The sequence below is a fragment of the Psittacula echo genome, assembly GCF_963264785.1.
Source record: "Psittacula echo genome assembly, chromosome: 2".
In the NCBI taxonomy this organism is placed as follows: Eukaryota; Metazoa; Chordata; class Aves; order Psittaciformes; family Psittacidae; genus Psittacula; species Psittacula echo.
In genome coordinates this window covers 85,299,914-85,312,361 of record NC_137737.1, presented here as the reverse complement: position 1 = coordinate 85,312,361, position 12,448 = coordinate 85,299,914, and positions in this window count along the sequence as shown.

Below are 12,448 nucleotides of genomic sequence, written 5' to 3'. Positions count from 1 at the left end.
ATTTTGCCTAGGCAGTACAGACAGGTTTGGTGTCAGATACATGCTGCAGGCAGGCTGAAGGAGAACAGAGTCGATGGCGCGGAGACCACTTCTCCCTTACACAACACTTTCCAGCTTGCATGATTAACAGACTCAACAGCACGCAAATCTTATATGCATTTGAGTGCCTTATACACAAGATAATCAGCTTTCTTCCCAATGTATAGTGCAGAGACACTGTTCTTCCGCCTCCTCTCCCAACCCTTGGGCTGCTGTCACCAGATCTGGCAAGGCAGTGCTGAGCTTAAGCAAATATGCATGATTACAACCATAACCCTTGGCTGATAGAGTGTGGTGTAGAAATGCAGGAACTGGGCCAATGTGGCTTTACTGCTAGAATCAAGCTGCTCCAGAAATACCCATGAAGTGGGTGACCTCACATCATAAGGTCTGTGCTGATAACTGAGAGCTGATTACATTTGTTAATTGTTCTCTCACCTTTCTCAACATCTGAATGTCAGGGTTGGTGCTAAGAATCATGAAATAGCTTGATTTCAGGACTAGAACCTCTGTTGTTTAGGCATTATATGACAGTGGAAGTTGTAACATGCATGGGAGAGTATTTCCTAGTTTAAGTCCCACATAATAAGCCTGAAAATGACTGAGAGAGATCTGTCCATGCAGAAGTGCTTCCTACCTCTTTTTCTTAAACTAAGGTGAATGAGCTTCTTCAAGTGCAAGAGGCTGCCTGGAGAATTCACAGGCGCTCCCAAAGATAGCTAACACCACTGGCTTCTGAGACGGCAGCCACAGCCTCACTCTGCTAAGTTCATTTGTTCAGAAGGGCACAACCAATGATGTTCCCTTCAAGGAAGTAGTGTTGAGGAGGAATTAAGCTTTGCAATTGTTGTGAAACAGCCTGCTCCGTATCTGTTGGTTCCTTCCCACAAATCATTTCTCTGACCTATCTTCACTGAGACCCAGCCAGATGGCTCTCCTCCAGGCACCAGGCTGCAGAGAACGTTAGTAAATAGTCAGCCACACCTGAACTGCTTAGAAGTCTTTGATGGGATCCTGTTCAGTCAGAAGCTTTATTTGTTGCCACCTGCTTTGTCCCACGCAACATGGTGTGGCGAAGCAACAAGCGAGGATATTTCCTGCCTATCCTGCCTCACCTCATTCCCTCTTCCCACCAATTTCAGCCATTACACTTTTCCTTTTCCTGCTTTCCCTATGGCACAGTTCCAAGCAGGCAGCATCCCGCTCCTCATCTCTGAGCTTCAGCGTCACTGAGGAGATGCAGGGCCTGGTGGGAAGTGAGGAATGGGAAGAGAACTGCCTGCTGCTAACAAGGAAAAAAGACTGATATCCATGAGTCTGCTGTCATCCTCCTGCTTATTAAGAGAAGGCCCTCTAGTAGCTTCTCCTTCACACCAGTGGTCCTCCTCTTCTTTGGTTGTCTTGATACCATTCAGCTTTTGTGCAAATAACATAAAAACTGAGGAGAGTAATTTACTATTATCACAAGGCAAAGGTGGGCTCTCCCTTGGGTGGTAGGACAGACCCAGACTACTACATTTTTAGGGAACAGCAAATCACATGATTAAATCATGCCAAGTCTTAATTTTCCAATAGCAAAAAACAAATCCCTACCAAGAAGGCAAGGCTAAAAATCTTTAAAAAACAATCTGATAAAAAAGGGGCAAACAGTCCTAAGGATAATCCCTGCTTCTCAGAAGTGAGTATGAGCACGTGATCTCAACCCACTGTGATGTTTGGCAGGATGTTGGACTAGTGATGCCAAGATGTGACATCTCTGCCCTTTTCCTGGATCCAGTGATAACGTATTAAACTCCTGCAGTAATTTATTTCAATGATAAGTGCTCCAATGGACCAAACAAGAGAAAGAATGGAATTTCATTACCATAAAGGCAAAAGAAATTATTATGGCCCTTTAATGCGATCTTGCTACTGATGAACATAAAATGGTTATCAGTGTCCTCACCACTATTGCTGTGCTACAGTTTGCATCAAGGGCTCAAAATGAAGTCCAGCCTTTCCTAAATTTGACACCTTTCATCTTCACCTTATCTGCTCCCTAACACTTGTCTTTGTGCATTATCGAAATGAAAGCCTCTCTTTAAAGGAGTTGGTTTTGCTGAATGTCCTGTGCCTTTTCAAAGAGCTATATCTAATTGCCTAGCAGTTTCAAATTTCTCCCTTTTAGCACAGTTAAAAGTAGTTAGCCTTTCTCCACTGCCAACTCAGTCTTTGTGGACCAGTTCGCCGTCACGTACCTGGAGTACAGGATCCTGCTTTAGCCCAGCTTGCTTCTTCTGCTCAGTGAGATACCAGCTAGATTTCTCTAAATACAAAAAGAAGAAAACCAGTTCTGCTGGCAGTTTTGCTCCTGCTGCTGCCCATCCAGTTTCCAGGTGCTCTTCAACTCTTCTGCAGACTTTGGGATTGGGAGGTGAAGAGGAGAGGCTTAGCACAGGAGTCATCCCAGCCGGAAGGGGTGGGGACAGATCATGCGGAGAGGCAGGGTGCACCTCCACAGCAGTTGCTTTATTTATTTATTAATCCAGGAGTTTGGAAAGCAGGATGCACACAAACACTATCATGCACTTTTTTTTTTCTTTTTTCTTTTTTCATCTCTCTAAACATGTGTGATTCCTAACAAAACAGTATAGAGAGGCTGAAACAAGACTGCTGAGTCTTATTGCCAGTACATTTCAGTTTTCTGGGAAGATTTCCCTTCCAGACCTGTACACTACAAAGCAAATGATTTGTGTGTGATACAGCTATTGAAGATACTGCAGAATCTTTACTCCATGTTTATATAGCTGAGACATTTAGCATCAGTGGTGCATTTGCTGACACATTGTTAAATTCAGAGATAGGTTTTCTTGTAGTATATTCATGCACTTTTATTGTCCATCATAAATGTCTTTAATGGACTTTGTGCTGAATTAAAATGAATCTGTCCGGGCAAACTTGCAGCATGAAAAAGTGATGGAAGTCTCCCTAGCCCAGAGATTAAACATGTTGCAGCCACACCCGTAAGTATTCCCAACAAGTCCAAAAGTGTTCCAGGTTATTTTTGATTAGATTTGTTTTCAACAAGTTAGAAAGATTTGAGTATGAGCTGGTTGCTGCTGGTGGTGGCTTATTGAAATTTTCCATTCCTATTTCCATAATGGCTTTGTATGCAAGGAACATTAGCTTAGCCCTAAGGCTGATGTCTACTATAGCTTTAATTTTCTCTGTGTGTGCACGTGGTTTGTGTGTGTATGCATGTTGGAGGAGGAGGAATGAGAGAGACAAAAGAGCTCAAAGAAAATGGCAATTCCATTTCAAGTCAAAGATCAATAAAGAAATTTTGATCCTAACTGTATATGACAAACAAGTCCCACAGTCACTCTGTATATTCTCAGTGGTACCCTGGGTGGTAGTGACCACTGTACAATCTGAAGACTGTGTAAAACAGGTGTTGGTTGGATTCAGTTCACCAAACTTCAGACATTTACAATGAGGATGTCTACATGTCAGCAAAGTGTCTACACTTCCACAGTTGTCATCAAGATTTAGGGTATGATTCATACTCTATAGGTGTCTTCTTTAGAATTAAATGGATAGTCCCCTAGACGCCACCAACTGTGCTGATCTCGGAGTTTAATAGCAGCCTACCCACCCCGTGCAGGTGTAGATTGCTGTGCCGCGTGCATCATCACTCAGCCAAGAGAAGTACCACCTCTGCGTGCTACACGCAACTTAAAATTAAGGTTTGTCATGACCACAAAGAGAGGGTGTTTGTCCTGTCATACCTGTCAGTAACTCTGCACATCTGTAAGAAACCATTAAAAAGATTGCTTGTGTTGCAAGGGAGGGAGTGGGGACACTTCACTGAAAAGATCTGGTTTGTACTTTGATATTAATGGCGTCTTCCTTGAGCTTCTCTAACCTCATCTGATTGGGCAGGCTGTATGCAGATCCACAAGACTGAAGTCCAGTTTTCCCAGAACCTGCAGAACAGATTGGGCCAGCAGGAGCAGACATCTGATCCCACATGCATCTCATGACTGTAAATCCTGTCTTCATGCCCAGCATCTCTAATTTGCGTGGTTAAGGTGAAAGGAGGGCAAAGGACTTGCTGTGCTGCAATGCAAGCCTTTGCCTGCACACTGGTTATGTTTGATCTGCAAATCCTAAATCATTTCTATCTCACGTAAGTGAAGAGACTCTCATTCCCCTTGAGATATAATCACCTCTGTAATGGACTTAGGGTTATGGAGTTCATTGCGTCCATACATTTCCTACAGTCTCAAAAACTTTATACCTCTATTTTTTAAGCCTGCTGTGAATATCTCTACTTTTACAGTTCAAGAAAAGTGGGAAGAAGACAGATGTGGATTGGAATGAGGGCAACAGATTCACTTGATCAAACACACACTTGTCAAATTTTTCCTTCACCTGAAACACACAGCTGGTTTTCGTTTGGTTTTATGTCTTTTTCCCTGAAAGTTTCACCAATACTCCTCCAATTGCTCCTGATTTTATAGAAATGGAATTTTATAGAATAGAAATTTTATAGAAAAAAATCAGAATTTTTATAGAATGTGGAATAAAACCCCAAATAAATTCTCTATTGGGTTTGTATGCCAAGGTTTTGTAGTGGTGGGGCTACAGGGGTGGCTTCTGTAAGAAGCTGCCAGAAGCTTCCCCCAAGTTCTGTTGGAGTCAATGCCAGCTGGCTATAAGAAAGACCACTGCTGGCTGAGTCTGAGCCCATTAGTGATGGCGGCAGCACCTCTGGGGTAACAGAGTTAAGAGGGGGAAAAAGTTACTGCATGGAAACAACTACAGCCAGAGACGGGAGTGAGAATATGTGAGAGAAGCAGCTCTGCAGACACCAAGGTCAGCGCAGAAGGAGGGCAGGAGGTGCTCCAGGCACTGGAGCAGAGATTCCCCTGCAGCCCATGGTGCAGACCATGATGGAGTAGTCGTGCCCCTGCATCCCATGGAGAACCCCACAGTGGAGCAGGGGAAGAGTGTGAGGAGTCCTCATCCTGAGGAGGAAGGAGCAGCAGAGACAATAGCCCCTATTCCCTGTTTTCCTGTGCCACTAGGAGGGAGGATGTAGAGAAATCGGGAGTAAAGTTGAGCCTGGAAAGAAGGGAGGAGTGAGGGAAGGTGTTTTTCAGATGGGTTTTATTTCTCATTATCCTGCTCTGATTTGATTGGTGATAAATTAAACTGATTTCCCCAGACCGAATCTGTTTCACCCATAATAGTAATTACTAAATGATCTCTCACTGTCCTTATCCCAACCCACAAGCCTTTTGTTATATTTTCTCTCCTCTGCCCAGCTGAGGAGGACAGTGATAGATTGGGTTTGGTGAGCACCTGGCATCCAGCCAGGGTCAGCTCACCACAATCCTTACGGCTGTTGGCTGTAATTTTAGCTGGATGTTAACATAAAACCCAACATCCTAGGACATGCGAGTCTGCTCCTTGGAGGCAAAATAGAAGGGTATTCTCTCCCAGACAACTACTGATAGATAAAACCCCCAAAAGGCAAGTACGTTGCTAGCATCTAGTGCAGAAGAAAAAGAGTCCAACAGAGAGACCAATGGACAGGCTCAAACATGTCACATTTACCATCACCTGGTACAGTATTTGGAGTGCTGCTGGTAGCAACAGACTTCTCAGAAAGTTGAAATCGTTACAGATGTTATATTTATGTTGTGAAAAACCTGTTCAAAGCAACTATGATGAGTGATGCTCTGCTTGCAGCCTAGAAGCTGCAGACAAATCAAGAGGGATGGCAAGGCTCCTCTCCCTTCTTGCTGGGTTCTGCTGGCAATAGCAGCCTTGGTAAGGAGTTACCATCACCAAGGGTACTTGAGAGGAACTAGTGGAGAGGCTTTCATGAAGGGTTAGCAGAGAGGCATGGTGAGATGGGGCAAGAACAGCACATCTTTGCAGGGCCAGCTGTAGCCCAGTGAGGGCTCTGTAGCTAGCTCCTGCCCTGAGGACAAGAGGCATCCTTCTGGACCTTGGATGGCTACAGGAGCACAGCAGAGCTAGTCCCTCTCACACATTCAGTGAAAAGAGGGCCTTGTCAGTGGGCTTGTAACTTGGAGCTGGGTTTGGGGCACTTATTTCAGTATAACATACGTTATTCTGATTGCTTTCCCTCCTTCAAGTAAAAGGCTGCATACCTAAACTTACCTACAAAGGCATAGCTTGGGAGGGAAGAAATATAGTTTAACGAGTCTGATTTCAGGTTTCTGGCTTTGGTCTCTAGTCAGTGTTTGAATAAAGACCCTTTGAAATTGGACCAACTCTTGTTGTTGCAAATCAAGGCTTGGCAGGAGGTTAACATATACTTTCACTGCCATTGGTGAAAACTAGCCTTACAGTTTTGTTCTTTACTGTTTACCTAGTGTGGTACTCAGGAGTTTGTTGCTGCCTTTGCCTGCAGCATTAAAAAAAGTCTCCAGGAAATCTCTGATTTGGCTAGCAGTGAGCCATGTCCCCACTCTTTCCCATGCTTTCTCGTGTGTCTAAGAAGAAAGGCTCCGAAGTCTTTCCTCTGTGGGAGTGACCTTATCTGCTTCATCTATTGCTGCACTGGCAGGCACCGCTGTGTTCCCTGAGCAGAGCACCCGTCATTCCTCACAGGACATCAAGACCCAGGCCAGGGCAATTGCTGCTTCTTTGCTATTAATCTTTGCATCTCTTGCCATGCATTTTCATTTGTTGCTAAAAAAATAAAAGACTCAATCTGTCATAATCTCTCCCCTTTGGCCATCTCCCCATTGCATCTCTGGCTTTCCACTCTACTCCATTTCTGTGAGTTATCTGAAGTCACTGGTGTCAATTTGTTTCTGATTGCCCCATTTTTCTTTTGGGTAGGCTAGGGTCAGCTCTCAGAACACACAACTCCTTTTCTCCCTAAAATCAAAAGCGTGGTTCTGATCACAGGGACAGAAGATCATCTGCAAAAAATCATATTCAATAGGCATGTTCCTAACTTGCTTGTTGGCATGTACAGCCGGTTGAGCCAACAGCTTCTGGGTTTCTCATGCCTGGTTTGGATTAATTTTTACCTAAAATAAATTGTGAGTGTTTAGTCTCAAATTTCCTGTTTTTGCTGAGGGAGCTTGTGGGATTTCAGGGGGTGTGTTTTGTGAACTTTATAGAAAAAGGGTGGAGTGTAACTTCAATTATGCCAAAGCAATAACAGGAACTGTTTTATTGCAGGTGACATGCAAAGAGGCGTATTGAAATTACCTAACGCTGCCCTGGTGTTTCTAGGTTATTCAGTAGCTCATCACTTTATTAAGAAACACTTTTAATGGAATTTCAGTACAAGGCACATAATTCCAAACAATAATGAATGTTAATAGCAATATATAAGGAAAATAGTACATTTTGGAGCAATGGCTCTGAAACAGGTACCCCAGATCAGAGGCAGCATCACTGTTGCACTGAACAGCATAACTAGAAACATGAGCAAGACAACAGAATTAAGATTACATGGATAATTGCATGGTTTAAGGCCTGATTTCCTTATCTAAAATCATGGACATCTGTTATTTGTATTGTTTAAGAATATGTCTTATTTATTCTTAGCAAATATTTTATCTTCTTTTCTAAAACTACAAAAAGTTGGACCCCAGAAATGACAAAAGAAGTACTTTTCCTTTCAGTTATCCACCACTCAGACTATGATGTTCAAAGATTAATTCATTCCTCATATCTAGTCATTGAAGGCTGAATTTTATATGCAGAGTTTTCCCCATAAAATGCATTGTCTCATACAAAACTCACCTAATGTTCATCTTATGTTTCTGGAACTTTATGGGAATAATCAGCTAGAAGGTGGTCATTTTGTTTGCTTGTAATTGAGGCTGTGTTTGTTCTGAGATATAAACACACTTTTGCTCTTCAGTACAAACAAGCTGCGTTGGACAAAAAGCTGCACCTTGTGCCAGTAGAATTAACCACACTTTCCAGAAGAGGCATTTCATGAGTAGAAATCTGGCTTTTCCTCTGTAAACTTCCAGTGTGCACTTGAACTGTTTGACCAAACCTTCTTCCCATGTTTGCTCAACTTTAAAAGTCCTGTTTTGCAAATGTGTCTATGTGTTAGTAATCTTGGACTGGGTCCAATCGTCTTTGGACTACATCCTACAAAGCCATACAGACGCCCAAGTGCAACATCAAAGCAGCAAGTTTAAGGAAAGTATATATAGGAGCTTCTAATTATATTACAAGGTAATTACTATACATAAATCAATTCAGAGCAACCAAAGTACTTTATTAAATGCATTTGCAGACAGTACCTGTTCCTACCCTTTTTCTAAAGCAAAATAATGAACTTTGGCCTAGCAGAAAGAAATTACATGTGAGTGTAATCCTGCAAATGGTGGAATCTGTGGTGGGAGTGAGTGTATCCACCCTGCAGTCTGTGCCAGTTTGACAAAATCAGTTTCTAAGAGTCCCTCAGCATGTGCTGGAGTAAACACGTAACGGAGGATCTCAGAAGAGATAAAGGGAAGAGGCCAGCCCATCGTGTGTCTCCTACCTTGCGCTGCCCAGGGCAGGCACAGGCAGGCACATGGGCAACATGCATTTCGTGTGGAAGGGAGCATTTGGACCAGGAAGGCCAACCAAACTGCACTCACTGTCCACCTGTGTCAGAGAGGAGGTCTGACACTTGTGGCATCCAACACCATGATGTGGAAGAGGTTGTCTCCCCCTGCTCACCCAGACATCTGGACAGTTAAAACTTTGGCAAGGGCTATTTGTGCCAACGCAGCTGTACCAACAAGGGCCGAACTCTCAGGCTTGCTCTTCCACAGCTTGTTTGCGACCTACAGAGTTTCAAACTGAAGGTTTCAGCACAAGCTTAAGCAGGAAACTTCAAGGCCTTATCGGATTTGCTCTTCAGGGCTGATATTAGCGCCTCCAGCCCTGACAATTCACAGCATTCTGATTCCTTCTGGTCTGAAAGAAATGGACCTCAGTTGCCTGATAGACCCATAATGAGATCTCAGAGAGCTCAGAAGTTATGGGCCATGAGGCACAAAGCTTAGGACTACCTTATTCAGTCCTTCACAAGTTTCCTTTCTAGGGTGCTTTGATTTTCCTTTTTTTTTTTCCCCAGGAAGCTCTGGAGATGATGGCCTGTCTGTACTTGACATACCAGCTACCATAAGGCAGGCCCCTTCCAGAGCCTTGCCTTGAGCTGCAGCTCAGACCTCAGGCCAAGCTCATCTGTTCATTACAGCCTGTTCTCCTGGTTCAGGAGGAAAAAAACAAACCAAACCAGAAACCCTTCCCCATCAAGCTGGAATCAAATCCCCAGTCACCAGCCTCTCTTCAAAGAGATCAACAGTCTGAACCACAACTTATTAGCTTCCCCAGATGTCCCAGCTTGCATGTAGGATTGCTCAGGGAGCTGAGATCACCATTTGCTTCTACCAAGCCAGACCCCAGTGGGTTTCCTTTCCTCCTTGTGAAAACCTTCTTGTAAGCTCAAACAACAAAGTTCTCCAGCATGTGGATGATCTTCCAGCTTATTCTCTGGATAAAGAGGGGGAGGGAAAAAGGAATATTAGCCATCTTCTCCGCAGAAAGAACTCATAGTGTGTCTCTACCATCACAAACTAATGAGAGAGTGATAGATTGATACTACTGGAGTAGCATTTGTCTGAAAGTCCATGCAAAAAATAAAAATTCAATATAAAGAAGATAGGAATAATGCTGTGGGAGGAAGTCTTGGGTAGGCTGGTCCTGAAAGAAGGACCAAGGACTTGCTATCCAGGACATATGACCTCAGTGTGGCCTTGAAGTTTTAGCATAAATATGCTGGGTCAGAGATCCACATTCGAGCTACTGCTCCACCGTGCTCATTTGTGTGGAGACTGCCATACCCACGTGGCTACTTCTTACCCTCTGTCTTCTCTATGAGATCCTGCCAGTGTACACTTAGGCTTTCACGTAAGCAGGAACCAGAAGCCTCTGGCTTCCTCCTCTCATTCCAATCAGATATCAGTATACTACTCCCTCTCTGGTTTTAAGCAGAAATTAGTGCTTGATCTCTTCCCCTGAAATTTCTTCAAAATCAGCATGAAAACTACATTTTTAGACAGATAGATAGATATTCATATATATTTATCCTAAAAAGACAAAAAAAAAATCACAGCCAGCTCATTTCACTTCCTCAGAGTTAAAATCCATGATTTAGCTGAGCACAACCATTTCCGTTGCAATTATACAACAACTGTGGTAAGTTCTTTCCTGTGAGAAAAGACATAAATGCCAATATTTTTAAATGTAAAACTCTGAGAGCTGGACAAATTCTTATAGAAAACTACATGTTATGAGAGTTGAAAGCCAACAGTAAGCATGGCATGACTCAGAAGAACAACAATGAAACTGCACATTCCTCAGTCAACTTGTGAATTATGCAAACAGAAAGTCAGAAATTAAATAACAGGCTTCTGCCTTACTATTTGTAATTAAGGCTCTTCATTACCACGTGAGATGCTTTTATAGTATAGGTTTATTAAAAGGCCAGGTTTGTGTTTTCTGCTTTGATGGGATAAAAAGGTTTTGTGGAGTTTGGGAAACAGCTGGTTTCCCTAAATGCAAACTAGATTCTGCACATTTCACCTGGGTATAGTTCAGAGTAGTTTCTGATGTGTTTGTCTTTCAGGCAGCTGAACTACTGGCAGTCATGTTGCTTACTCCTGAAAATCTCCTAGAGGATCTGCAGGCTTCAAAGGCTGTTAGGAATTCCATATTCTTTGGATAATGTATCTTTTTGAGAAACACTTCTTTCTGTGATCTCCCAATAGCAGCTGAAAGCCTGCTCCTTGTCAAACTTGTAACTTTCTTTTCTCTTGTAGAAAATGTCTCTCAATTTATCTTACATGCAAATTTTACAAACAAGAATACACTGGGATGTTTTGGGGTTTTTTGTGTTCATTTTTTTTTTTTAAATGAAAACAAGAAATAGATGATTTTTTCCAGTTTGTTGTCTCTGGATTGAAAAAAAAAATGAGCATGACTGAGATGCTGAAGAAGCCAAGCTCAAGCCAACCTCAGAAGATCCAAACCAGTACAGGTCCCAGTCCTAAAATTCACACTGCTTTCCCAAGACCCTGTTCATTTTATTCCTTAGGCTCCACGAGGGACTTTGATTTGTCCATGGAGCACAATACTAAATATATATGGCAATTTCATCATAGCAGGTATTTAGGATTGACATCCAGGTGAGTAAAAATTTGTATCCTTCAGCTTCCAACTTTCATTAAAATGTCATATTAAATAACTGAAAATTAATAGGCAAATAATCTTATTGAGAATCTGTAATTATATATGATACTAAAGTGGGACATTAGTAAATACCTTTAAGAAATTGACAGAGATCAATATAGCAACTGGAATATAGCAGACAGACAAAGTGTGACAGAAAAATAGATGGAAAACTATTGAACTGTAACTACATTTTAGTAAATGTTTTTTTGCTCTGCATATTATGAATATGGGTTTTCAAAACCAGAAAGAGCTCTTTAATGTCTTTCTTCTCATGTGTCTTTCAGCGACAATCTAAATTCAACCCTTTTTTGGTCATGATAGCTGATCTGGAATTGATCCTATATCCAAAATGTACTAGCCAATCCAAAGTATAGTATAGGTCCAAGAACGTTTCAGATATGATCATAAAAGGTGTATTAACATAAATGCATCAACATATTTAACATAAGCATACATTCTTAAAACAGTTTTCAACTACAGCTGATAAAATCTAAAGCAGAAAACCAGGCACAAAACTCTCTTTGCTGTACAGATTCCAATTCACTTACATTCACAGATCCCCATTGCCCAGACAAACTAGATACCTTAGGGACCCCTCTCTCTTGACCTACTTAGACTACAAGATAAGGGCTGCTGGTGAGAACACATCAGTTCACACACGCATGCTGCTCAGCAGGACTGTGCTGACATGCTGCCAGATTAGATCAAATCCATTATGGCCAGGTTCACACAACAGGCTCCTCACATGAGACCATTCATTGCATCAGTGCTAGACCGCTACCACACCCCATCCCCGCCCTCTGCCCCCTTCCCGGTGGGGAGCCAAATCCTTTCTCCTTCCTCTTGACTTTGGACATTTTAGCAGGTAGCATTTTGCACAGAATTTCCTTTGATTTGAACCAACGCTTCACTGAATGTCATTAGGGTGGCAGTGACCCCTACTTGGGCCCTCATCAATAAGGCAAGCTTAGAAACTTATGGCACGTTCTTCCCATATCACCCCAAACAGAGGGACAAGGGGCAGGAGTTGGGACTTTCTGCAGCTGACTGGAGGCAGAGACCATCAGCCACTGGCACATAACTCAGCTGCTCCAACCACCTCCAGCCCCAGCTGAGCACAGGCAATGACTGA